A 9131-nucleotide genomic window follows, 5' to 3' on the forward strand; every position below is an offset into this window, starting at 1 on the left:
TGCCATCAGTCCTAGCCTGTAGCACGTAGTATCAAGCACCACAGCTCGAGAGGACCCGGGGGGGGGGGGGTTGCTCACTTCTCTGCCTAGGTGGCCTGCTCTTTCCCATCTTGCCCTGGCCTAGATCAGATTCCAGAGCAGAGTCGTTAAAATCGTTTCCTGCAGGGAAACGTTAAAGATTCAGAAACAATTCTCGGCATTGTCACACTTCAACATGTCCCCTTCAAAACTCACGTGTTAAGCAATGCCACAATGTTCAGGTGAAGAGATTGGGTTATGAGCTCACTTCAGTGGATTCTTCCATTTGAATGGACTAACTGGGTGATACTAACTGGGCAGGGGGTGGGGGTAACTGGAGGTGGATTGGCCCTGGGGGTGCCGCAACAGGATCCTTTCCCACCTGCCATGACCCAAGCATCTTTCCCTCCACCATGATGTCCTGCCTCACCTTGGGCCTAGAACAATGGGGTTGGCCAACCATGGACTGAGATCTTTGAACAGGCCAGTCAGTAGAGTTGACCTCCATGTTGTTCTTGTCAAGTACTTTGATAAGACAGAAAGCTGGTTAACATTCCCACGAGGCAAACTGGAAGAGTTGTGTGTCATCCTACCAAAAAGTGATCAACACCAAGAACAGCGTCCCTGTGCATGATCACCCGATTCAGAGATCATGTACTTCTAGGAGGCCCAAGCCTCCGTCTCATTTGTAACTACACAATGGTCGATTCATGTGAGACCTTCTCATGTACTAGACTTTCCCCAGCTGGGGAACCATCAAGCATTCCCAAATAAGCAAGTCAAGACCCTTATGACCAAGGGAGTTACAAGGGGGAACAGTAACAGGGTCATTTCAGACTGTCCCTTGCCCACCTCCGTCTTATGCTCAGGGTAAGCCTTTCCTTAGGTTTATAGTTTGACTTCCTGTGGTCAAGTCCATCCATGTTCCAGAGGGAAGAAGACACCTTGGGAGGACCAAGGCCTCACCCAGCATGAGGGTTTCCCATCTCCTATTACCCACCCTCTCTTCCTTCTAATTGGAAGCTCTACATATGGACTGAACCCCTTCCGAGTCTTGAAATGGGGCAGTCTATCTTCAGAGTCAGACTCAACTTAAACTTTCCTTTAGCCAACTCATCTTCAAGTTCTGGGTTGACCGGTGAGCGGCGTGGACATTCAACCCCAGAGGTAGCATGTTCCCTTCTGGCTCCATGCTTTATTTAGTTCTGGAAGGGCTATGTTGGTTTTTACCAAGAGGCACAGGGCACTGACCAAGACTTCCTAGAGAACAAAGCAAATGGATTTAGAAGAGACAGTAATGGGCATGTTGGAGTCCTTTACCATTTCTGTAGCTGTGTTAGGCTGAGATACCAAATGGCGACAAAACAGTCTGAGGCGTCACAGGATCTCATCGTCACTCATGCAGCAGAACCATCTAGTATAAAGCCATCGCGCGCCCTCAGATCAACCACGGTGGTGCTGAGAACGAGGATCCCGAGACCAACTTTCCAGGTAGTTCAGAGATTGAGTGAAGTTGACAGATTTCGCAAGTGGAGGCGGTTTAAGAACAGGCCTGTCCCCGCCCTTTAAAGGGAGAGCCACGCTTTGGCTCCTTTTATACAGTTGCTGGTTCGTGTAAGTAGAGGCTTCACTTGACCTTCTCATGAACTGGACTTGCCCCACTTGGAGAACCATCAAGTATTTCCGAATAAGCAATTGATCCCCTTAAGATCAAGGGAGTTACAAGGGGAAACAGTATCAGGGTCATTTCAAACTGTCCCTTGCCCCCTCTGTGCCGTCCCGTTTTCGGAGGCCTGTGTGCAAGGAACTCCACGGACCTCGTGGAGGAGGCTGCACCCCTTTCCCTAGGTGATGGGTTCTGCCCACAGGGGGGCTACGTGGGTCATTTCAGCTCCCAGGAGGACAGTCTTCCCTGGATACTCTTGCTCTTGGCTTGTGCGAGGGAGGAGGACAGTGTCACCTAGGAATCAACACAGGCAGCATTGATGAAGACCCTGAAAGTAGAAGCCCGCTGGCCTAGGATCGAGTGGCGATTCCGCCATCACAGGCTTCCAGGGAGGCGGAAGCTCGAGCTCATCTCCTCCACTGTAAAATGGAGGTGCTGACACCGACCTGGGTCTCGGATTAGATGAGACTGGCTCAGTACCCAACATGCAGTCGTGGTCATCTTCACCACGGGGGTAGGCTGCATGTCTCTAGGGAGACCCATCAGAATGGTCTTGTGCCCAAGCCATCTCAGGTTTACAAAGCTTGTTAGTTTCACCGGAGACTACACCCTTAATTCCACAAAAGCTTAGAGTGGGTCCATTGTGCGCTAGACACCCTGGCAGCCTGCCTTGCTTGGCTTCTTTTTACCTTTACTCTAAATACCAGTTTGAATCTCTGAGGCCTGCAAGCACTTCTAATTCATCTCTGCAGAAGCGTCCTGAAGTACCCAAACATCTTTCAGTTCCCAGACTCATGCAGGTGTGGCCGACGGCACCAGCTTGGAGAACATCCTCCCATGACCTTCTCCACTATTGCAAGGCATGAGAAACACCCCTAGTTTGGCTTCGTCAGGAAAAATTTAACATTTGGAAACTCCATGCTCACCAGCAGTTTTCTAGGGACAGTAGGTCACTAGAACCTGTTTAGTATCTACCACTTTGTGCTCAGGCTGAGGTTTAAAGAAATGGTGTGCAGATAGAGAATCCAAACAATAGCCCAGAGATCCAAGGCCAGTCTTGTTATGTAGGATTTCGGGAGAATGACTGCCTTCTGAGCATATGACACCATCTATAAGGATGACCCTAGACCAGGTCAGCCTCAGAAGGACTACTCTGAGGAGGTAGAGCACTCTAGAGACCTGCAGGTAGCCCTCAGCAAGTCCCTCACACAGGGCAAATGATGAGGGTTGAGAAACCTCGATCTACCCAACTGGATAGAAGTTGTATCTTAAGATTTAAGATACAGAACAGATGTGAGGCTGTAGGACCGTCAAGAGAAAGCGATTCCGACAATGCGCATTCCATTTTGATAAGTAAGGAATGCTTGGGTTTTACAAGGGGCTCCCGGGGACTGGGCCCAAGGAACCCAGCTTCCCCTACCTGCACTGTTTCAGGAGAGGCTCAGCAGGACTCGGATTTGAATCGGGCTGTGCTCAGACCGTCAACCTGGTGGGCTGAAATTAAGGGCGTCCATTACTTGAGGCCTCCCTGACCATCACTGGCACGCCTGGTCACTGACCATGGGAGGCCATGTTAGTAGAGCTGGTTCCGAGTGGAGGTCAAACCCTTGAAGTGGGCCAAGTTAGGGCTTGGGAGTGGGAGCCGACACCCCATCCCCAGATCCAGCACGGCTCCAGCAGCCCATGGGCAACACATTGCTGCGTGAGCCACTGTTGATTTCCAGCAACTTCATTGACCAACTCGGTGCTGGCAACTCCGAGATGTTCTATACAAACCCCATTTCTCTGGGCTCACAGCCTTTCTGTCCAGTCTCAACTGTGGTCACAAGGGCCTGCTTCCAGTTGTCTTCTGGAATGCTCCCTTCTCCACGAGGAGACTCAACCCCACCTGCTCACTCCCAGTTCAGCATCCAGCCCCAGAGTTGTCTGGTGTCTCACGCCAGAGCCCATGTGCTCAGACCCCGAGTACACTCGTCTCTCATGGGACTATCACCCATCAGGTAGGGCAGGTAGCTTAGAATCAAGTTTTAGCTGAATTCCCCAGGAAGATCTCTGGGTCAAGATAATAAGAGCCAAGGTTCAGGTTCTAACCAATTGTTACTGTTCAAGTGTCCTAGGACGGTCACTGCAGAGCAGTAGCTGAGGGTCTCTACACAGCTGTATGGTTCTAGATAGGTGGGGGAAAGATGACCAAGGCTTCAGATACTGCCAGACTCCAAGTCTGGGACCAGTATGCAGTCCGATCAACTAGGGACTATGGATTGACATCTATTTCCTCCCAGGACCCCGAGGAAGGTAGGTGACCGAGACAAGTGTCATAAGGCTAAGCAGCACATGATGGGTCAATACAAGCCTTTGATATGCCATTCAGCCCACAGCTAGTGACCCTCTGGGGGCAGGGAGAGGCGACGGGAGGCGACGGTCAGTTGTGTTCACCTCCGTACCTCCGTTTATTCCCTTAAGTCCAGGGAGACCCGCTTTGACCAACATGGCCAAGCCACCAGGATACTTTTCCCTTGAGCCTTTGTTGGCTCTCCAGCAAGACGGGCAGGTTGGCTCCACTGGGCACTGCTCAGAATCCTGCTCTACCTGGACACAGCCTTATGGGAAGGGCAGCCCTTGGACAGTTTCTTAGTCATTAGCACACTCCCCCTTTCAGTAAGGGCTTGAGATAGTTAACACCAAGAGAAGGGGCAGAACAGTGGCAGAGGTCCTCAACTGTCACCAAGCTTGGCCTCAGAATGGTCAGGCAGCCACAAGAACTAGGAAGTTTGACTCAATGCAACTAGAGCTCGACTTCCCTTTTCAGCGATGCCGTTTTTTCCCGGTTCCAGAATCAGCTTTAGGACGTCAGGTTTTGCCAGGTCCATTTTCTCATCTTTGATTGTTGACCTTTTAAAGGGTTCTGCCCATTTTGCAGCATATCCCTCAACATGAGCCTCGGGAGGGCCACGTATTCTCATGGGCTGGGTTGTGCATCCTGGCCTGGTGGAGGTGGTGCACCAAGGTGGCACCTCACAGCAAGTACTTGAGAGCACTAGGCATTGCTGGTGACCCCGATCACAAGCACTTGAACCAAGTGGTTCCAGACTGGATTCCCTTCTGCCTCTGGGCACCAAGTATTGAAGGGGGTGATGCCCAGACTCTGCAGCTATCTCGTTTCTGCTTTATGTTCCATTCACCCTTTGGATTTGGTTATTCAAGTGCCTGGTGAGCTACGAGGCCAACAGCACCAGTAAAGGTTCAGTCTATCTATCAGTGGCTTAGGTCTGCAAGCATGAGCTCCCAGCCTAACCCTGCAGGCTCATCTTCAGACACCACTCCCCCAAACTGCCTTCAAGCCTAGAAACAAAAGGGGTTAGAAGGCAGAGGTCATCAATAAGCTTTATGTTGTCCTAGGAAGGTTCTAGAATGCCAGGGCAGCATTTTAGGCAACCATCTCAACTCCCAGAAATACCTGAGCCAAAAGAGCATTTCTGCAGATGAAACCATTCAAGCATAGCTGGATGATGTGGGTGGTGGAGCATGAACTAATGGAGTCACATCCCCAGGGAGACATTTATTCAGGAACAGGAGAACCAACTCGTTCTGTTCAATATTTGATCAGTGATTTGGATAGAGACACAGGTCTGATCAATAATGATGCAGTTACTAAGACTTCGACAGTTGTTTCTTTCCAGTCTGCTAATCTTTGACTCCTCCACAACCAAGATTAATTTAAGGTTCAATCAAAACACAAGTCTAAGAAGATCTCAGCAGAAGACACTTAAAATTCAACTCGCAACAGGATACCATTAGTGTCAGGAAGGCCAATGCAAACACTGAATGCCTAGACGGTCAGGGCCTCAAAACAATAAGCCAGAGGAAGAATAAGCATGCTAAGCCAGGGGACCCTTCATCTCCCCGCTACCAGAACCCCGCCACTGTTGGATCAGGACATTTCCTCAGTCTGTGCAGTCGCCAGCTCTTCATCCTGACCGGCAGGCATTGGAAGCCGGTTGTCCACAGGAGCAGCACAACTTTGAAAACCGAGTTGGGGGTCCCCTTCCCCTTCTTTCCTCCCTAGGCAGCTTTGTGAACTTTCTAGAGCAGGCATTACTACCTCCCGCCTCCCGGTGTCAAGACAGAGCAGCCTGTTGTCCGTACTTGGTGCCAGGGATGCATTGAGCCAGTACTTCAGACTACAAATCGGGTGCCCTGCAATGGAGGCCATCAGTTTGCAGCCCCCCAGAATGTCCTTTCCACCCCGTGTCCAGGCTGCAGTCAGTAGTAAGGGCTTAAGTCATGCATTTGCACCTGACCGAGAACAGTTTCTAAGCAGCATGTGATCCTAGAACGGAAGGAACCCATGTTCAGTTTAAGGTACCACGGCCACTCTTGCTCACTGGGGTGGCCACTCTCACATTGAGACTGTATACAAGGCCACCAAGTCTGCCCGAGACCAGAGATTGTGCCTTGTTAGTGGTTAGGTGATCACATGTTGCCAAGATCGAGTATTTGTCTAGTGTCATAAGACTCAGGTGGCATGGTGACAGGTGTGTTTTCCAAGTCATCGTAGCCTTTAAGGCAGGAAACACAAAGGTAGAGACACTTTAATTTCTTACCTGGAGGCCTACCACCCCATTTGGTGTCAGGTCAACAGTCATGATTTAGGACTACAGGGTCAGAGATCTGTTGAGGTATGAGACTGGAGGTCGTACATGCCCTTAACTGATTCAGAGAATGCCCCCATTTGACAGAGTCAAGAATAGCCAGGAAAGTGGTTCAAGGTCATGTAGAGGCAAGAGGAATACCCAGGCTCAGTTCCTAGCAAGCGTTAGGAACAGCATCTCATCGCTATGGAGACGAGCATGTGGTACCGGGACCAGTGCTCCAGGGCTGGAGAGACCAGCACTACCAAGTGCTGAGCATCTGTCTGGTGCCAGTGACGTGTCATCCCCAGGAAGCTGTTCCCAGCCCAAGCAGGGGCCCTAGGTGAAGTCTGATTAGATTGACATCTTGTTTCTGGTCTTCACCAGCTCTCTGGAGGCTTCCCATCCCCAGGCCCCTGTCCCGTTATCAGTTTGGGGCTGGTGGGTTGATATTAAGGGCTCTGATAAAGCTCCCCAAGTGGCGGCAAGCTGTAAACATTCCCACTGATGCCACTTGATTAGCCGGCTGGAAAAATGCCTGAAGGTGGTCCTGGCTCATCACTAAGCGATAGGCAAGGGAGCTACAGAGAGCTGTTGAAAAGCGGGCAAAGACCCTCCCCCCCATCCCCAAGTAGAGTTATATAAAGCACCTGCCAACAGGTCTCTGCAGCATCTCATGTGCCATCTGCCCGGGTGGCTGTGGGCGTGGGGTCTGATAGACACATACTGTAGGGACGCGCTGGTAATGCAGATAAGTTAATCGCCTATGAGCAAGAGCAGGGATAAAGCCCTTGTACAGATCCTGCCCCACATTCCAGAGCCACAGTTTTAACACTCTGGCTGTAACCATCCGAGTAGCTTCCCTGTTAGTAGGTGCTGTTTCTAAGTGCACATCTGTTAAGGGCTAGGGTGCAGCAAGGATGCCTGGGAAGAACAAGGATTAGCTACTCATTGGGCATGAGCCCAGGATGCTAAGGCCCGGGCCTTAAAGGCTCAAAGGAGAATTTGGTAAGGCCAGCCACTGAAGTTCAAGTTCAGGCAATCACCACAAGTTCAAGCATGTTCAAGGTAAAAGTACATCAAATACCAACATTCTGGTTTCTTTGCCTCCTTGGCAAGTCCAACTTATACAGACATCTTGCAAGGAACACTGCTTAGATACATTTGTGCCCAATTTAGAACTTAATTCTAGGACATTGACAGGACAAAGACTGTATTGGGACAATTAACACTGGCCCATAGGGCATGATTGGGTTCGAGAGCTCCTGGTGCCTTGGTTTCAAATCCACTGGACAATTTCCTGGTTATGTTCTGTCTTTGACTCCAATGACTATGGTGCTACTTAGTAGAGCATGCGTGTACTTTTCAGAAGACTCTTTGGCAATACCAACATGGAACATTCTTGAAGCCAGCACAAGTCCCTTCTGGAGATCCACATCATAAAGGTGCCAGTTCCTGAGGGTATGTATATAACAAGGTTTAGGGGCCAAAAGTCCGAGCAAAAGCAGACTGACCTTGGTTTGGTCATAGGCGAGTTAAGGGCCGTTGCACCCTAGTCAGCTGAGCTATCACAGGTCGGCTTAGTTTCCTTTATTAAAAAAGCCACCCAACTATGCTGTCTTCAAGATGACAAGTCAATACAAATAGATCAAAAAACAGGTAGGCATGGATTGGGTTTTCGGAAGGGGTCACTGAGACAATAAAAATTAGTTGGAAATCAGAAAGGCCAGTATGGGTTCCTCAGTGGCCCCTGACTAAAGAAAAGATACAAGCAGCCCATGACCTGGTCAATCAACAATTAGCGGAGGGACATATACAACCTTCTGTATCTCCCCATAAAACTCCCATTTTGTTATTAAAAAGAAATCTGGCAAATGGAGATTATTACAAGATATAGAGCTATTAATAAAGAGATGGTTATCATGGGACCTGCTCAATCAGGGATTCCTCAATTGTCTGCTTTGCCAAAAACCTGGTATGTTTTAGTTATAGGTATTAAAGATTGGTTTTTTTCCATTCCAATTCATCCTGAGGATAGTCCACGTTTTGCATTTAGTGACCCTGCGCTGAATCATGAAGGTCCTGATCAGAGATATGAATGGAAAATACTCCTTCACGGGATGGCTAATAGCCCTACTATGTGTCAAATTTATGTTGACAAAGCAATCCAGCCACTTAGAAATCAAAAAAGAAAAATACCAGGTGTTTGCCCACAATATTGTAGAGGAAAACATTGGGCTAATGAATGCCATTCTCAGACTACTGTAGAAGGTACTCCATTGCCAAAAAATGTACAAGGGGGCCCAATGCCCCGGGGCCCACAACAACAAATATACGGGGCATTGAAGGAACCCAGCAACACCATCAGGGTAGTGCCCAGGACATATTATCCATTAACTCCCTTATCAGAAAAAGTAGAGGGAGCACAGGATTGGACATCTGCACCTCCGCCAGAGCAGTACTAACTCCAGAGATGGGAGTTCAAATCATTCTCCCAGGGGTAAAAAGACCTCCACCCAAGGAACAGTAGGTTCATTGTTATGAGTACCTGCTCAGTTCCCACTGAGTTTCCTTGCAATAAAGCAGTTCCCGTTCAACCTTCAAGTTGCTTGTCACCTCTCGGTTATTTTGCCCAGCAGGACTGCGGCAGTTTCAAACATGGACACCCTTCTATTAGCTGTTGGCAGACCCACAAGCAAGCCCATGAGGACAGTTGAGTGGAACAGTCAACTTCATCTGGAGAAGACTCGCAGTTCGTTTAGCATAGTACACATTCAAATTCACCTGGGACAATTGCCAAGGTAGACCACATCTTG

General features: G+C 49.3%; 1 long non-coding RNA gene across 1 annotated transcript in view; it reads right to left on the bottom strand.

Annotated features, from left to right (window-relative positions):
• Nucleotides 1–8854, bottom strand: part of LOC125611275 — a 22614-nt gene extending 13760 nt beyond the window's left edge. Inside the window, exons 1-2 of the long non-coding RNA XR_007341420.1 lie at nucleotides 8591–8854; nucleotides 1567–1570 (exon numbers count right to left, since the gene is read on the bottom strand). This is a non-coding gene — a long non-coding RNA (uncharacterized LOC125611275). The remainder of the gene's footprint in view (nucleotides 1–1566; nucleotides 1571–8590) is intronic.
• Between the last annotated feature and the right edge of the window lie 277 nt (nucleotides 8855–9131).

The sequence above is a fragment of the Marmota marmota genome, unplaced genomic scaffold (assembly GCF_001458135.2).
Source record: "Marmota marmota marmota unplaced genomic scaffold, marMar, whole genome shotgun sequence".
NCBI classification, from domain to species: Eukaryota; Metazoa; Chordata; class Mammalia; order Rodentia; family Sciuridae; genus Marmota; species Marmota marmota.